The following is a 19056-nucleotide window of genomic DNA, read 5'->3' as shown; positions in this document are numbered from 1 at the left end:
TACAGCATCTGTAAAAAGATGGCAGGACTCTGCTGTTGTTGTAGATTAATTCCTGGTGATTTTGGGGGGCTGAAAATAGTCTGAGAACTATGGGATGGGGCTGAAAAATCTTATGCAAAACACTAGTATTTAGCTGAGCCTGGAAAGCTTGTGCTAGAGTTTATATTATCTTTGTTAGGGTTATCCTGATAGTAAAGCAAAGAAGCAGAAATAAGGGTTAGTCTACATAGTAACCCAGAGTGTGTCTGTCTCTGGACACTGATGGTCTCTAGTTATTGTGCAGAGTTGAATCTTTCTTTTTGGAGAAGATTACTGAAAAGATTGTGGCAGAACAGCTCTGTCAATATTTGGAGTTCTCAGGACTTCTTGACTCTAGTAATTTTAGTTTTGGAATAGTACAGACACTGTACTGGTTATATTGGTTTATCTCCTCCTGGGGATGAATGGTGTCCATGCTGATTCTTCTATATTTGTCATCTGCTTTTGAAACCTTTGTCCATGCGGTGTTGTTGATTCACTTTACAGACCAAAGAAAAGGTAGATGGAGTTGCTATTGTGTGGCTCTCTCCCTTTCTTTTAAGAGAAAACAGAGTAGTACTGGGCAATTGCTTATTTGTCCTCCAGGGTTCTCTAATGTGGAGCTCCACAGGGTTCTACACTGTCACTTCCATTTAACAAATACATGGGGCTGTTAGCAGGATTAGTAGGATATACTGGTAATGGAGTCTTCAGTATGTGAATGACCTGGAGTTACGTATCTCAATCTCTTCTGATCCAGCCAATGGAATTGAGCACCTTGCCCCAGTTTCTCAAAAGACTGGAGTGTGGATGAGGGCAAGCTGGCTAAAGCATGACTCAAATAAAGAAGAAATGATGCTGACATGGTGGGGAAAGTAACCAGAAGAAATTATGAAGATTCATCAGCACCCTTTTTGAGGAGGTATGCCTACCATTTTTATGCAGTCTTGCAGCCTGGGGTTCTTGTTAAAATTCCTAGCAGCTGTTGTTCTAGTTGTTCTGATATGAGTGGTACCAAGAGTGTTTTCCATCTTTTGTGTTTGGCAACAAAGCTGTTGCCTTTTCTTTCATGTCTATTACTCACTACAGACATTCTTGGCTTGGTCAGCACAATCTTAGATTACTTTAATGTTAGCTAAAAATTACAGCTAGTGCTGAATTCAACCGCTCACCTAAGAAAGGGGGATTACACTATTGCTTCATGAGCTAAACTGCTACCAGTTGATTTATGGGTGATGTTTAAAGTGTTGATTTTAACCTATAAAGCCCTAAATTGTTCGGTCCTTGCCTACTTTTGAGACTGACTCCCTTCCTGTGTATTTCAGAGGCAATGGTAATCAGCTGAAGTATTTGAGTAGTAGGACCTTGATTTACAAGAGAAAATTTTCAATGAGGGTTTCTCCAGATCTCACATTTGATGATTTTTAACGCAAGCTGAAGGGCCATCTCTCTTCCAAAGCTTTACTTGGGAGAGAAGTTTACTTACTTCTCTTACTTATGCTGAGTAAGGTTGTAAATTATTTTGATTGTTTTAAATTCTGTGTATGTGCTATAAGACTAGAGTCCAGCACATTACAAAAATCTTAATAAAAAAATACAAGGAGAGTGTAATACTTTCAACATACTGAAAAAGAAAGACTCAAGGCCAGACTGGTCTGGCCCTCTGCAATGCACAGCAGGGTCTAAGAGTCTCCCCTCTCCCTTTCACATTTGCACATGGTTCAGCTGGTGTAGATGGGGAGTACAGGCATTGTGACAGGCCAATGTGCCCTGTGATATTAGCCATCCAAAAGGCAGTAGAGCCATCACCACAATCTCGCTCTGCCTAGTCAGCAGGGATAGTTGGGTATGGAAGGGAAAACATGCTGCACCCTCCAAAAGGTCTGCCAGCTTTCCTCCTGAGGCTCCTATTACAATACTGCCTCCTCTTCCCAAAGTGCTGTTACTTTTGGGCACAATCTAGCTGTCTGCTGCAAACTTTATCATCACACATTTTTATATTTTAATGTATAATTATTTGCATGAGAATTTGTTAAGCTGCAGTTAAAGTTTCCCTAACACAGCTATGTTAAAAGGGACAAACACCTGTCAAGGATGGTCTAGAAAGATAATGCTTGGTCCTGTCATAAGTGTAAGGGACTGGACTAGATGACCTTGTGAGGTCCCTTCCAGTCCTATGATTCTATGTGTGTTGGCCTATTCAGGCAGGTCTGGCAGGCCTAATGTAACTTTTTCATAAGACTTCCATTATTTCTGTACATGATTTATTGGGGAGCCCAGGTCTCTCCAGTAAGAGGGCAGTAAAATGGAACATTCTGCTCACTCCCTAGTTTATCAGACTCTCCCTCCCTTACCAACAAGAAGCTGAAAGCCAAACATCTATGTATCTAGGTATTTATATGACTCTCATCACCACAGTATTTGAGAACCTCACAATGATTAACAGATTTAAGACAACACACCTGTGAGGTAGGTATTATTCCACTAAAGCACAGGATAAATGACTTGAGCAAGGTCATACAGTAAGTCTGTGGCAGAGCTGGGAATTGAGCAGAGATCTTTGGGTCAGATCAATAGTCTATTCACTAGACCATCCTTCCTACCTTCTCGTGCCATTTGATCACTTGGCAGCCCCTTACTGATTACTCAGGCAGAAAACCAAATATGTTGGCATCTCTCATTCCTATTTTAATCAGTCCTGGCAACTGCCAAGTTGTTCCCCTCTTCTGTCCTGTTCTGAGTGTTTAGTCCCTCTTCCCATGTCTGCTGGAAAGATCTGTCTTCTCTGACATATCCAAGATTCCAGGCAGAATTTTCCCATGCCATCGTCCCTCAAAATAGCTGTGTTCTTCATATTTATAGCAATGCAAGACTCCAGTGGGCCAATATGTTGAAGTTCCACTGTTTGTGTTAACTTACCTCTCACACATGGGCAGTCTCTTCATGCCTCTATTGATAAGATGTGTTTGGTTGGTGGGGAAAGTGGAGTATTCAAGATGGTAGCTGTATAGAGTGAAAGCTGTTTTGCATATTTATTGTTCTGTAAAGCTGGTTTTCTAAAAGAGAGAAAGACAGAGAAAGGGATTTCTGTAAGTAGCTGGGACAATGAGAACAAGGCAGGCAGTATGCCAAGCATGGGATGGCTGCCAAAACACATATCATTAGCTTGGACCAGCTATAAGCAAGGAAATGAGAAACATATGTTGGAGTGCAAGGTTAGGAGTGAGGGACTATGGGTCAGTGACAGTCGTCCGAAAACTTTTCCCTTGTTCTTCAGCTGTGGCCTGATGGTGTCAAATGTCATTCTGATGGGCTTAATTTCTCATGGTGGTCAGGCTTATTTTGGCTCAGTTTTTTTTGGAGGCAGGGGTTTGTTTTTTTTTCCTGATGGGAGTTATTGGGAGGAGGAAGAGAACAGACAAGGAAGCCTTTTCTATTTCTTTTCACAGTTATGGGAAAATAACAACCTTGTTTTCTGTGATGCTCTCTAAATTCCTCACCCGCCTATGAAATAATGGTGTCTCTGGGACTGGAATTCTGACTGGCCTATGAGAGAAGAAAGGGGTGGGTTGTGTGTGCTCCTAAGCAGTTCTTGCTCTTCTTTCTTAAATATAATTAGATGTGCCTCATTACTTCGTACTGAAGGCCTTTTGTATTTTTTCAGAACTGTATTTCCTGCAAGTCATGACATGCCACAGCTTGTAGCATCCACTCTTATTTTATCATATTAACAGTTTATTTTTAACATTTTTTATCCTTTATGCACACTTTAGCCAAGCTGTTTGCAAATTATTTCATTTTTCTCCAAAGGCTGCACCCAGCTGATCCGTTAGTCACTGACACTTAATGAAGTGTTTGAAGTTCCCACTCCCTTCCCCAACACCACCATTCCCTCCTCTCTCTCTTCTCCTTTGATGGAGGTTTCACTGGATAGCTCCTAAAGAATTGTGCTCTTTCCCTCCCCAAGGCTGAGATCTGCTGTTCTTTCTAATTCCCATATGTAGAACAGTACAGTAAGAAGCACAGATGATATCCCAGGAGACTATTGTTTGGCTACCGTTCTGAAGCACACTGTAGCCATAGTTGACAGGATCCTCAAACTCATCAGAGCTGTGCTGGAGAATGAGGTTTGGCCTCAGCTCTGAGATGTCGCACAGGTTCATATGCATCTTTATGTTTGGAAATGTGTGACGAGTTGGAAGAACTATGCAGCGGCAAGAAAGAAAGTCGGGTTACAAACTGAGTCCCACCCCTAGATAAGCCCCCTAAAGAGAAAGTTACTCACCTTGTACAGTAACTGAGGTTCTTTGAGATGGTTGTCCCTGTAGGTGCTTCACTGTAGGTGACTGTCAAGCAGTGCCCCTCAATGGAAGTAAGGGTCTTTGTAGTTGTACTCGTGACAGTTGATGGAACCATGAGTCTGAATAGGGCATCTGAAGATGACTGTTGTTCTATAGCATAGTACTTTGTAAAAGTGTGGGCAGACGTAATGGGGACATTGTTGAGAAAAGCAATGGATGTTGAAAGTGCTCTTGTAGAGTGTGTGCAGGTCCCCACGGGGGCTTGTAACTGATGTTTTTGATAACAAAAGTGAATGCATCCTGATAGCCATTTGGATAGTCTCTGTTTTGAGATGTTTTCCCCTTTTTGATCACTCTATTATAGAAATGAACAGCTTTGGTGATTTTCTAAAGATTTTTGTTCTGTCTATGTAGGAGGCTAGTGCTCTTTGGACATCCAGGGTCTGGAATGCTGTTTCTCTTTTGACTGTGTAAGGCTCTGGAAAAAATGCAGGTAAGTGGATGGGTTCATTTAAATGAAATGGGGAGGTGACCGTGGGTAGGAATTTAGGATGTGGTTTAAGAATAACTTTATCCTTAAAGAAAGTTGTGTATGGAAGGTGAGCCATTAAGGCACCTAATTCTCCTACGCATCTAGCAGACATGATGGCAATGAAGAAGGCCACCTTCATGGAAAGATGAAGTAAAGAGAAAGTGGTTCAAAGGGGTTTCCATGAGTCCATGTAAGACCAAATTGAGGTCCCATGTTGGAGTTGGAGTCCTTATCTCAGGATAGGTATTTTTAATGCCCTTGAGAATCATTTGGTTGTTGGATGGGTGAATATGGTGGCCCCATCCATCTTATCATGGAAATCTGTGATAGCTGCCAGGTGCACTTTGATGGAACTTGTAGAGAGCCCGTTTTTTTTAATTCCAATATGTAATCCAGTACTCTTGGTAAAGGAAAAGAAGTTGGTATAAGTTGTTTATTCTGGCACCATGTGCAGAATCTTTTCCATTTATGTATGTATGTCTTTCTTGCATTTGGTTTTCTGCTGTTAATAAGGTATCTTTTACCTCCCCCGAGCAGGTTGTTTTGCTTTCTGTGAGCCATGGATAACCATGCCTTGAGGTGCAGGATCATCAGGTTGGGGTGATGGATGTGTCCTGCATCCTGGGAGAGGAGAAGATGTATGTGAGGAAGACTTTCATGTGGGCACACTGACATTGTGAGAAGTATGGAAACCTAGTTTGTCTGGGTCATGTAGGTGCTATTTAGATGATTCTGGATTTGTCCTCCTGATCTCTGAATGACTTGGGCTAGGAGCAGTATAGGCGGAAAAGTGTACGTTAAGGGTGTGTCCCACTTATTAGGAGAGCATTGCTTAGGGAGTTGGGATTCAGTCCCGCTCTGGAGCAAAATCGTGGGCACTTGGTGTTCTGTGTTGTTGCAAACAGGTCTACGTCAGGGAACCCCCACTGTGTGAATATCATGTGAAGAACTCCATTTCCCATTTGTTGTTCTGTGAGAAGTCTCTGCTTAGTGCACCCGCTGTTGTGTTTTGACATCTGGAAGGTATGATGCCGATATGTCGATGTTGTGACTGATGCACCAGTTCCAGAGCAGCATTGCTTCTGTGCATAGGGAATGGGATCTTGCTCCCCATTTGTGGTTTATATAGCATATGCATGCCACATTGTCCATTAGGAACCTGATCGATTTGTCCTTGATCAGTGGTAAGAAGTGATTGCATGAATTTTGGACTGCCCTTAGTTCTAGCAGGTTTATGTAAAGGTTGGATTCTGATGAGGACCATCGGCCTTGAACAGTGTTGTTGAGTAGATGCATTCCCCAGCCTATTAGGGAGGCATCCATGGTGATTGTCATTGTTGGGGTCCTTTGTAGAAAAGGAAATCCTGTACAGACATTCTTTGGTTGTGTCCATCATTTTAGAGGATCCTTTATCTCGTGTGGCATTGTGAGGAGTCTGTTGAGGCTGTGTCTATGTGATGTGTAGACTGTTCAATGCCACACTTGCAGGCATTTCATGTGAAGTCTGATGTGCTTGACTCCAAATATTGTTGCTGACATGTGCCCTAGTAGTTGTAGGCAGGTTCTGACTGATGTTCGAGGGCTGTCTGTAACAGTTGGTATTAGGTTGACTAGAGTGGTGAAGCACTGTCGAGGTAAGGAGGCTTTGGCTTTTGGGCAATTGAGATAAGTCCCAATTAATTCTAATTTCTGTACTGGTAAGAGTGCTGACTTTTCTTTGTTTGTTTTTAACCCTAGGTTCATGAATAGGATTATTGTGCTTTGAGTAGCGTCTATCACTTCATGTTGTGTTAGTGCCCTTCTCACATAGTTGTCTAGATACGGGAATATCATAATCCCATGTCTGTGTAGAGGTGCTGCTACCACTGATAAGACTTTTGCGAAAATCCTTGGGGTGGTCGACCGTCCAAAGGGAAGTACTTTGTATTGGAAATGTTGTTTTCCTTATGAGCCTTCTGTGTGATGGATGGATTGTTATATGGAAATATGCACCCTGGAGGTCGAGAGCAGAGAGCCAATCCTCCATTTCTAGCACTGGAATTGTCATAGCTGATGTCACCATTTTGAAATGTTCGGTTCTGATGAATTTGTTGAATCTTCTTAGATCTAGAATGGGCCTCCATCTACCCGTCTTTTTCTGTTTTAGAGAGTAATGTGAATAAAAACCTTTCCCTCTGAACTGTGGTGGTACAGGTTCTACTGCACCTAGATGTATAAGGTGGTTTTACTTTCTGTTGCAGCAGGTACTCGTGAGATGGATCCCTGAAGAGGGATAGGGAAGGGGTGTGGGTAGGTGGGATGGAGGTAAGGGATGGAGTGTCCAATCTCGATGATTTACAGAACCCATTTGTCTGCCCTGATATTCTGTCAGACTCGGTGAAATAGTGACAGTCAATCTCCAAATGATGTGGAGATGGCACGTGTTTCCAATGTTAGAATTTATAGGAGTCTCATGCTTTTGACCACACCTTCAAAATTGCTGTCTCAAAGAAGATTGTCGAAGGCTGGTTTGGTGTTTGACATCGTCTGGTTTATCTGTGTTTACAACGTTGGTCATATTGTCTGTGTGGCTGTGTGTAAGGTGGACAGAATCTCTATGTGTAATTCCACCTTGTTTCTTTTTATTTGCAGGCTTACAGATACCCAGTGATTTTAGAGTTGCCCTTGAATCTTTTAGAATATGGAGGGACTCAATTTTTCCCAGACTAGTTTTGGGCCTTCAAATGGCAGATCCACTATGACTATGGTCTACATCACTTCTTGTTTACTGCATCCACCACTAAGTGGTTTGGTGTGCGATGTGTGAACAAAAATTCACTTCCTTTGGAGGGGGCATAGTATTTTTTGTCTAAACTCTTGCACGATGGTGGTGTTGATGGTGGTGTCTAACAGATGGTTTTGGCAGGTTCCCTGATAGCATCAACAGGCAATTGTATCTTTGCTGAGGTGGATGTTTGAAGAATGTCCAGCAGTTTGTGCTAAGACTCAGATATCTCTTCCAGGGATATGTCCAGGGACTCTGCTACCTTTTTAAAAAGTTCCTGAAATTGTTTAATGTCATCCCCTGTGGTGGGCAATGGGACATTATTGTTTCATCTGGAGAAGATGATGGTAGGTTTGGTGATGATGAGTCTTCCTGATCAGAGGCTTCATCGGTCTCTTCTGTGACCCCTTCTTGAGGCTCTGAGGGTAGTGGCATAGTTGATGCTGGGGATTGTGATGCCCTCAATCTTGGTGGGCTTGGGGGTTTCTGTTTTTGTGCCCTGTATAAAGCCTACAGATCACAGTACAGCCATTGTGGTGAGAATGGTATGAGGGGTGGTACCCAAGGATGCCCATACCAGCTGGGTGAAACAGAGCTTGTGTGATGACCTGACTGCTGTGATAGTCCTGGTCTGGATGACTGAGCAGGAGATGGAGTGAATATATTTACCCTTCCTCTTCACTGGAGAGTGCGGGGGACACACCTGGGTGCAGTGCTCAGGCAACTCAGTACTGAATGGGTTGGAGTAATGTCAATACCGAAGAGGGGAGATTCTAGAGTAGATGAGACTAATAGGTGTCTCGCTCCCAGAAACTGCTGCTGTACCCGGAGGGACATTACTGATATCAGCATAACTGGCAGTACCGACATATGAATTGCTGTTGTCAGTGCTATAGATCTGATACTATCCACCGTAGGTACTGTAAGCAGTGCCACTGAATGCTGCGAAGTTGAGCTGCTTGGTGCTGAGTGTCTTTTCGGCTCCATAGGGACCGAGGCTGTGGGCTTTTGCTTTGCCCTTTGCGCCTTTATCAGAACTTGCCCGTTTAGAGTCTTTAGCTCTCTGGGTACCAGCGGTACCAGAACAGTCCTGGTGTCTCAGAGTCTGATGTGCTTGGTGCATATTGTCCCGAAGATGTTTCTGTTGATGAGGAGTGCTTTCTCTTAGTGGGCTCTCTCTGTGGAGAGGTTTGAGAGCAGTTTTTTGTAGCCTTTTTAGGCAAGGGCTCCTTAGTAGGAGCTTTTGTGGCAGGACCTCTAATCAGAGGCTGCCCGTGGCAACCATTTGCCGGTGGGTGAGTGGGTGGGTGTGGGGGTCCTTGACTTGGAGTTTGAGGCTGGTCGTAAGGTTTCTCCCATCATAAGGAGTTTGAGTTGGCGGTCTCTTACTTTCCTTTCTCTGGTGTTTAGGTTATGGCAATGCGAACACTTTTGTGGGATATGTGACTCGCTGAGACAGCGGACACACTGCGTGTATCTGTCAGAAACAGGATGGAGAGCCTGCATGTCAGACAGTGCTTGAATCCTGGAGAACTGGGCATGCCAGGGAGTTTTTTTATCCCGAGCTGGGGAGGGGGCAATGAAAATGATACTAACAGGGAAAAGGATACACTTATTTTCCTAATAAGATAGTATTTAGATTTTTTTTAAAAAGAAAAAGCAGATAAGGTAAACAGGAAGGGTAGGATTAACTATCTAATTGGTAGCTAATAACTATCCAGTATATATGTTCTAATTTTAGAGAAAAGGTGCTGCTAAGGGCTCTGACTCAAGGCAAAGGTGGTAGAGAAGGAACCGAGGGATAGTTGGTCACACGGTGCTACGTAACAACCTGAGGCGGCGCGAGGCAGCGACAATGCATGTGCGACCCAACCAGATACTGCAATCATAAATCTACAATTACAGGCACAGGGCTCACAGACACCTAAAGTGGAGTACCCACAGGGACACTCTTGAAAGAAGAACCTTTGTTATCAATGGAAGATACAGGTGATTTTCAGATGGTTTAATCACTGACTTCTTTCTATTAAACTGGGATGCCTTGTTCTGGAAGGTGCATGTACTCCTGCTTTTACAACAGCATCACAAAAGGCACAAGTGTTATAAGAACAGAAAGGAACAATGCTGAATGTCTGAAAACTTTGGACAGTTGGATACATCTTGAACCGACCCACATGGCATAGAACAAGGAGAGAGAGGTAAATAGTGGTGTCTCCCAGGTGTCTGTTCTAGGATCAATGCTATTCAATATATTCATAAATGATCTAGAAAAAGTATAAACATTGTGGTAGCAAAATTCGCAGATGATACAAAATTACTCAAGATAGTTAAGTCCAAAGCAGACTTTGAAGAGTTACAAAGGGAATGAGCAACAAAATGGCAAATGAAATTAAATGTTGATAAACGCAAAGTAATGCACATTGGAAAACATAATCCCAACTATACATATAAAATGATGGGGTCTAAATTAGCTGTTACCACTCAAGAAAGAGATCTTGGAGTCATTGATCTTGGAGTCATTGTGGATACTTCTCTGAAAACATCCACTCAATGTGCAACGGCAGTCAAAAAAGCTAACAGAATGCTAAGAACCATTAGGAAAGGAATAGATAATAAGACAGAAAATATCATAATGCCTCTATATAAATCCATGATACACCCACATCTTGAATATTGCATGCAGTTCTGGTCGCCCTCATCTGTAAGAAGATATATTAGAATTGGAAAAGGTACAGAGAAGGGCAACAAAAATGATTAGTGGTATGGAACAGCTTTTGTAGGAGGAAAGATTAAAAAGACTGGGATTTTTCAGCTTGGAAAATAGACAACTAAGAGGGGATATGATAGAGGTCTATAAAATCTTGACTGGTGTGGAGAAAGTAAAGAAGGAAATGTTATTTTCTCCTTCACATAACACAAGAACCAGGGGGTCATCCAATGAAATTCATAGGCAGCAGGTTTAAAACAAACAAAAGGAAGTATTTCTTCACACAACACACAGTCAACCTGTGGAACTCCTTGCCAGAGGATATTGTAAGGCCAAAACTATAACAGGATTAAAAAAAGAACTAGATATGTTCATGGAGGATAGGTCTATCAATGGCTGTTACCCAGGATAGGCAGGGATTGCCGTTTGCCAGAAATTGGGACTGGTTTTCCTGGAAAAATTAGGCTATTAACCTTATGGTTGCCTCTTTGCTGAGTTACACAAGAGTTGGGGGCTTTTCAGTGGGTACATTTACCTGTAGGAGAGAAATTAGTGACAGATGCAGAGTATTCTGAATCCTGTTTACCTTGAACAGAGGTGGCCAAAACTGCACACAGGCCATTCCACTTATAGAAACCATTGCTAAGACACCACTGACTCAAGCCCTGTTGCCAAAAACCATCTCCCTTCTTTCTCACTCTTGGTCACTGTTTCTTTGCTTTTAGCACACTGCCTGTTTCTCTATCTTACTATTGCCCTGTAATTTATAGCTGGAAAACCCTTTGGCTCAAAGTCACTAGCTTTTCATAGATTCATAGAGTCTAAGGCCAAAAGGGACCAATGTGATCATCCAGTCTGATCTTCTGTATAACACAGGTCATAGAACTCCCCCAAAATAATTTCTAGAGCAGATCTTATAGAAAAGCATCCAATCTTGATTAAAAAATTATCATTGATGGAGAATACACCATGACCCTCGGTAAATGGTTTCAATGGTTAATTACTCCCACTGTTAAAAATTTACACCTTATTTCCAGTCTGAATTTGTCTAGCTTCAACTTCCAGCCATTAGATCATGTTATACTTTTTCTCTTTTACATCAAAGAGCCCATTATATTTGTTCCCCACATCTCACAGACTATAATCAACTCATCCTTTAACCTTCTCTTTGTTTTTGGCGTTGTGGAGCTTGTTCCCAAAACTAAACATGGGTTAGTTCAGGTGGGCATTAGTGATGACCCTCCTTGTGCACAGATAGAAACCTTAGACAGGTTTGGCTATACCCACTGCCCTGTGGAACCAGCTCCTCTGTTAGGCACCATCCAGATAACTGAGAGATGCTTAATCCATACAATCAATTTACCAGCCATCCAGATGCAGTTGCTTTAGCCAGCATCCATGAAGTCCCTTGGACCAGGCCCACAATATTTGTATGGAGAATGGAATATATAGTATTTATATCAATAATTCATAACATCCATTTCATTAATACATTTGCCATAACAATAAAATAAATGTGAAAACTGCTTTGAGTTGCTGTCAAGTTAGAACTATATCTATTCATAGGTTCCCTAGATTATTTATAGTTTACAAAAACAAGTCTGAGGGAGAGGAAAGCTCAGCTCACAAATTTGTCTAAATGGGTTAGATTATGCATTCAAACCTCTTATGACCTTGCAGGTGCCTCAGTATCTGCAGGCCTCATGGTATAGCCTCCCAAATTAAAAGCAACTTCCACAGCATGCAAGAGGAATTTCTATCATATAGAGTTGGCCTGGAGCTCATTTTTAACTATTTACAAAACATCATTCCCTTGATCTAGCCAGGTCAGATGCCAAACTCAGGAGAACAGACCTGCAATCTTTATTTAGTTGCATTTTTTTCAGTTCCACCTCCATGGAGGTTAATTTTTCAAAGGAAAACTGTAATTTTTAGTAAGACTGTCTGTATAGAGCCACACACCACACTTTCTTCTTGGGCAGAAACACAAAGTAACCCTTTATATGCAGACAACCTAGTCACTGTCACACTCAATTTAATTTCACCTTTCTGAGAAGTTATCCATTTCAGTAATCTTTCAGGATACAAGTTGAATGTTAATAAATTAGACATGTTTTGGTCTAGTTCAGACCATTAAAGTGGATCTCAAGAAATGACAAACTTTCAGCAGGATTTCATTCACAAAAATGTGCATTTTACCACTGAGAAAACAAAAACACCAAACACTTAAAAAATATATGTGGAAAATTTAAGAATCACACAATTCTACCAGACCCTCTGGCAACCCAAAATATGAGGGGATCTTACACTTCTAATCTACAGCTTTATTTCTGGACCTCTCATCCTGGATCATAGATCATGGAAAATCTAGTAACCCATCAGTCACAAATCAAATACAGTCAATTTGAATTGATCATACTAATTAATATTATTTTCCAGTCTTGAATAAACCACCAGTTCTTCTTTGAATGATTAAACATGTACATTCCACTCTTAGTGTGCGCACACAGTCGCCAAAATTTTTTCCCTCACTGGTGCCTGTTGGTATGGATTCAGCACCCTCTGATGCCGCACACCTCTTGAGCCAATATAAAGCACCCAGCTGACCCTGAGCCCACTCTGTTTGTCTTACCACCCATGATGGACACTGGAACTACTCTTCTGTGCTCACAAGTTCAGTGGAATTTTTCTGTATATTTTTTGTTTTAGTGAAGTTGTTAATTAGTTCGTTATCAGTGTTGATCACTTTTTCATCAAATCCCCAGTGCTGAGGGATGCCTCGGCCACCGGGCTTCAAGTCCTGTGTCTCCTGCAACAAGGCTATCCCCTGAGTGACCTGCACTCAAGCTGCTTGAGGTTCCTAGGAGAAGCTCATACTGGGGACCATTGCCAGAGCTATAAGGACTCACACGAAGAAGAATTGGGTGACCAGGCTAAAGTTCCTGCTCATGGAAAATGCATTGAGATCTCCATCTGAGCCAGGCCAGTCAGACTTGGCACCAAGTGCCTCAGCATCTGTAGTGCTCCTCCTACTGTACCAGAATCCTGGCACTGATCATCACCCCATGCCTAGAAAAAGGCAAAAGAAACAAGGAATCCCTAGCACAAAAGGCTGCCAGACATGGGGATCAGAGTAAAGTGCAGTCTACACCAAAGCACTCCTCTGCCATGGTACTGCAGAAGCCAGCACCACTGACTCCAGCACCTACACAGGTACCATTGAGTCTGGAGACAGAAGAGGCTTCCTTATTGGTGGCACTACTCTGTACTGATATCTTGGTACCGACCATGCCAGAGGTATTTGCAGCTGCCAGGGATGTTCTCTGCTGTTGGTTCCGGTATCACCAGCAGTACAAAAGTCGACGTTATCAGTGCTGGCAGAGAGGGGTGTACTGGCCAGGTTGTTACCACACTCAGTACCGTGCCAACCCCAAGTACCCAGGACAGCTCGCCCTTCGGTATCATCAAAGGGGAAACCTTCAATGCTCGCCTTGGTGTGGAGCTTTCCACCCTGGCACTGTTCATCAGTGCCATTGGGAATGGTACCCCTTTGGTCACTAGGCTGTTCTCAATGGTGGCAGATGACAGAACAAGGAGCAATGGTCTCAAGTTGCAGTGGGGGAGGTCTAGGTTGGATAGTAGGAAAAGCTTTTTCACTAGGAGGGTGGTGAAGCACTGGAATGGATTATCTACGGAGGTGGTGGAATCTCCATCCTTAGAGGTTTTTAAGGCGCAGCTTAACAAAACACTGGCTGGGATGATTTAGTTGGGGTTGGTCCTGATTTGAGCAGGGGGTTGGACTAGATGACCTCCTGAGATCCCTTCCAACCCTAATCTTCTATGATTCTGAGATTTGTGTGTTAGTGTGACCTCAAACATATTCCACTGATAACCTCATCGCTGCCAGATATACTGAACTGTATCCTAACATTAAAAAGTGTGGGGCTATTGCTGAGCTCCATTAGAAACAGCCTGGCAGCCATCACGGCTTTGCATTCTTCAATAGAGGGCTATTCTGTTTTTGCCCACCCTATGACAGTGAGGTTCCTTGGGGGCTTGGAAATCCTGGTTTTACTATGTTCTTATCAGGCATGTCGCTTTACCTCTTTATTCATTTGCAGAATGAAGATAATACCTATATCACAAAAGCATTGTGAGACTTAATTGTGGATTTTTAAATACCTGAAATCTTTGGATGACAAGTGAAAAATATTGTTAAAGTTGTTAGGCATAAAATGAGAGTCTAATCTCATTGGGTTATTAGAGTCTCCATGGTACTTTTTACCAGAGTGTAGTGGTCCACTGTCCTGACCTAATTCCATTTACAAACTGATTGCAAAGAAATGAGAGGTCTGGAAGGGGATCTGTCTGGATCCACTTAAATTGTACTTAAAATCAAATGAGACTGTTTTCTGAGTTGCCTACAAGAAAAATCTCTTTAATTCTGAGATGCATGTGCATTTTGTGAGAGCCTTATAATTATCAGAATCTGTTGCACTTCAACTGAGCAAGTAAAATCTGAGTTCATTGGGGTGCCATTACTAGGTTGCTATGTGCAGAGACCTCAGGTTCAGATAGAGAATCTACCTTCTGCTCTGTAACCGAATGTCTGGGAAGACTGAAAGTGACCTGTAATTCCTCAAGACAGGGTTAGCAAATCTAAGAACTAAAACTGATAAGCTCAGACAGGGGCTATACGAAAAATCCTGTCCTATAGAAGTTTTCTGATCACTCTTCTGAGAAGAGGGATTGTTGGGACAGCATATGTATTCTTGACTTCAGTACAAGGGAAAAAATATTAGTCATGGAATCCAGACACAAATCTCATTTAGAACCAAGAGAGACACTTTCTTTCTACCATGTTGCAAAAAGATCAGTCCAAGGCAAATCTCATGCCAAGAGTGTGGTCCTATAACACAGTACTGCAAGGACCATTTGTATCTTCAACTCAAGTCACCTACCAAAACATTGTTCTTGCCTGGAAAATGGTTAGCTCCAGACATGATTTGACAACAGAGGCACCATTTTCAAATTCAAAGCAGACTTCAGGAACAAATGAAGAAAGAAAGCTTTCCCCCTTTCTGACCAATGTAATACAGAGAAGTGGTGCTGTCAGTTAGTATTTGAACTAATCACTTTTGATTTAGAAAGAAAGGTCTGGATGGACAGAGATACTGCTCAAAGTTCCAATATGTTTATGAGAAGCTTGGTCTTCCTAATTCCATAGACTTTGTACAGTTAATTGTTCTATATGGATTCCTCAGCTCATATTTAGCCATCCAAGACAACTGCCACTGATGGAGAAGGTATGGTGAAAGCATCACCTTTGTAGACATTCTGGGAATATCTACTCCAGGACACAGCCCCTGAAGCAACTTGAGGCATAAGAAAACTCACTTACCTTTACATCATAAACTTATTTTACCAGCATCACAAAGAGGGAATACATAGGGCTAGGTTCAGAAGTGGGAGTGAGGCATTTAACTGCCCCTAAGTCCAACACTGAGGTGCCAATGGCATTCGCAAAACCACTGCTCAGTCGCTACCTAACCCTGTAGGCACCTAAAATTCCTAGGTCCCTATGGTTCTGCCTATAAAATCCCCATTGTGCCTACAGCTGGTGGGCATGTGCAAGCTGCCTAAATCCTGATGACACCAAGCTGCTCGACGCCTAACTCCTGATAGGATTCACAAACTAGGCATTCCCTCATCTCTCTCCCCAGGTGTGGCCTGATCCAATAGACATGCTCGGAAACTTCTTAAGAGCATGCCTACAGGATTAGGCCCCATCCAAAGCACAGCCAAAATAAGGTGCTCTGCCAAACTATAATTAGAGCACTCATCTGGGATGAAGGAGACAACGGTTCAGATCCCCACTCCACCTGATTTGGAGAAGGGACTTAAACCCAGGTCTCCTGCCTCCCAGGTCAGTGCCCCAACCACTATTCTGGGGTAGATCTCTCTCAATCTCTCCTGTTGAAGCTGTTCCACTTTGTATAAATAATTAAATATCCTTTGGGCCAGAGAGAAAGAGAGATTGACTCTATAACCCAGTGGTCAGGGCACTAACGTGGGAGGTTGGTTTGAATTACTGCTCTGAAACAGGCAAAATGTGGATTTAAACCCAGGTCTTCCACATCCTAAGGATGTTGGGTATAAGAGGACACCACCAGTACCATTTTTCATGAGAAAGATTTGTCTTAGGCACATAGCTCCAGGAAAAGGTTTACATTTGTGAATCCAGCCTGCAATCCATCCGTCAGCCTGGCTCCTTGGCTAAGCAATGAAAAAATCAGACTGACTAGTCTTTAGTCTAACTAATATATTTAGGGCCCCCACATGGGGGGGCTGGAAGGGAGGGTACACTTTATGGAGGCCCCAGAGGCCCTGGGGGACCCAGCCCAGGCTGCAACTCTTATTACCATGAGGAAAAATTTTTCATTGCTCATGAGATTGTATGTATGGGATGAGGGATTGTGGTATATGTGTGGAAGGCGGCCTGTATTACAAGTTTGTACTGGGCTTGAAAAAATTATGCTTGGGCCCTGAAAGTATTTTCTTAAACTCTATGGGCCTGATTCTCTACTCTGTTGCACCAGTTTTATGCCAACTAAAGGAGTGGAGTATCAGGCCCCACAGGGAAAAAACATATTCATATTGTAATTTTTCTCAAATGCAAACCATGGTAGATGCTATTGTTTATAGAAAAGTACCAATTAGTGTCTGGGGAAATTTATATTTTTGAGCTTTTATCTATTGGCTTTCTCCAAGGGAAATTGTAATTGAGTAGCTAGACAATAAGGAGTTATAAAAGGAGGGAAGGAAGTGAAGCACAGCAACATTGCTTAAACACCAGATAGACAGGCAAAATAACTGGTGTAGATAATGTCCCCAAAACAAAAGGAGAAGTTATTTACCTTGTGCAGTTTCTGCAGTTCTTTGAGATGTGTGTTCCTATGGGGGCTCTACTTCAGGTGTATATGTGCCCCAGGCACTTTTGATTGGACATTTTCAGTAGCAGTGCTTGTTTGACTGGTGCATGCATTCCATGCCCCATATCGAGGACAGGTGAACCACCTTTAGTTCCTTCTCTACTGCAAAGTCACGCAAGATGAAACTCCAAGGAAAGGGAAAGGACCGGGGGTAGTGGAGTAGAATTTCTTGCACTTGCTGCTGACAGCAGTTGCAAAGAAGTCCTCTTCTGGAGACCTCCAGGTCAAGAAAATCTGTCTGAGAATTCAAGGGTTCAGCTCCCACACATAATCTAGGGAGAAATGTCTGCTCAGGTCATTGGCCATTGTGTTCTGCATGCCTGGAAGGTAAAAGACCGAAGTGAAAACATGATTGGCTATACATCAGTTCCTCAACTCAACTGCTTTGGCAGAAAGAGATGGGGATTTCATTCCTCCCTAATGATTTAGGCCTTGTTGTCTGTCATGATTTTTATGGATTGGTCCCTGATTAAGGCAAGGAATTGAATGCAGGTGTTTCTGACTGTTCATAATTCTAGGAGGTTGATATGAAAGAGAGGTTCTTGAGGTAGACTTTTGTCTTGGATGGTGTGTCCTCCAAGGTGGGCTCATTCATTCCATAAATGATGTGTCTGAAGTTATCATCAACAAAGGTGAACAGCTACTACTGCCAGGACTTTGGAAAATACTCTTTGGGTCAAATGAGAGGCACATAATACTGGAAGTGATCCTGGCTGACTATGAAATGAAGAAACCTCTCATGAGAATGGTGACAGGAAAATATATGTCCTGAAGGTTGAGGGCTTGGAATCTCTGGAATCTAACAATGGACAGCTACAAGAGTTACCATCCTGAATTTTTGTGATTTCACAAAGGTGTTTAGAAGTCTGAGGTCTAATATTGGCTCCAACCCTCCTGGTCTTTTTTTGGAAATACTTGGAATAAAATCGCTTTCCTCTGTGCTGGATTGGAACCGGAACTCACTTTTGATGGTTTCACATTGTTCCTGATGTTCCAGGGAAAGATGTTCAATAAAGGTGTTTTATTTGCTGTAATTAGCGTGATCATACTTTGCCCTCAGAGCCTCATAATTTGCTATTCTAAACTAGTGGATCGTGGCAGAGTAGATTTTATGCCCAAAGACGCTAAAGAGATTCTGGTCTTTATCGCATGGTATAGACTTAGTATGATGTTATCTATGACACTCACTAACAGCTGCCACCACTCAAGAGTTCAGAGGAGGGTGTGAAAATAAAAATTCAGAATTATTAGTAGGAACATAGTATTTTTAATGGCTTGTTTACATGTATGTGGTGCAGTCGCTGGAATTTGCCCAGTCTTTTTGTCAGGATACAATAAGGAATAATTTACTAACAAGGCTACTTGACTAGAGGAGGTCATGTGGAGTATATCTAAGAGCTTATGTTGTGACTCTTGGACCTCCTCCAGTGGGATATGAAGCAAGTCAGCAATCCATTTCATCAGGTCCTGAAACTGTTTAAAGTCATCATCATAAGAAGGTGGAGGAGACATCACAGCCTCATCTGGAGAAGATAAGGAGATATTAGTTTGTGGTGTCATCTCCTTCTCCACTCTAGCCTCTTGTTCTCACAATGACTCCTCATGAAGTTGGGATTGTTGAGGAGGCAGAAATGGGGCAGGAGAGTGCCTTTCACAATGATCCTCATGGGAATAGCTAGAAACTCTCAAATGGCTGGCGGTAGGCCACACCTGGGTTCCAATATGGCAATTATAGAGGACCA

The 19056-nt window shown here is 42.5% G+C and overlaps 1 long non-coding RNA gene across 1 annotated transcript in view; it reads right to left on the bottom strand.

Moving 5' to 3' along the window:
• Positions 1-2939: 2939 nt before the first annotated feature.
• LOC137149818 (uncharacterized) overlaps positions 2940-19056 on the bottom strand; it is a 100479-nt gene continuing 84362 nt past the window's right edge. Inside the window, exon 3 of the long non-coding RNA XR_010918846.1 lies at positions 2940-3074. This is a non-coding gene — a long non-coding RNA (uncharacterized lncRNA). The remainder of the gene's footprint in view (positions 3075-19056) is intronic.

This window comes from Emydura macquarii, unplaced genomic scaffold, assembly GCF_026122565.2.
Source record: "Emydura macquarii macquarii isolate MOO-44397 ecotype Brisbane River unplaced genomic scaffold, CSIRO-AGI_Emac_v2 contig_839, whole genome shotgun sequence".
NCBI classification, from domain to species: Eukaryota; Metazoa; Chordata; order Testudines; family Chelidae; genus Emydura; species Emydura macquarii.
Note: the sequence above shows the minus strand (reverse complement) of the source record. Positions and strands in the feature narration are given on the sequence as shown.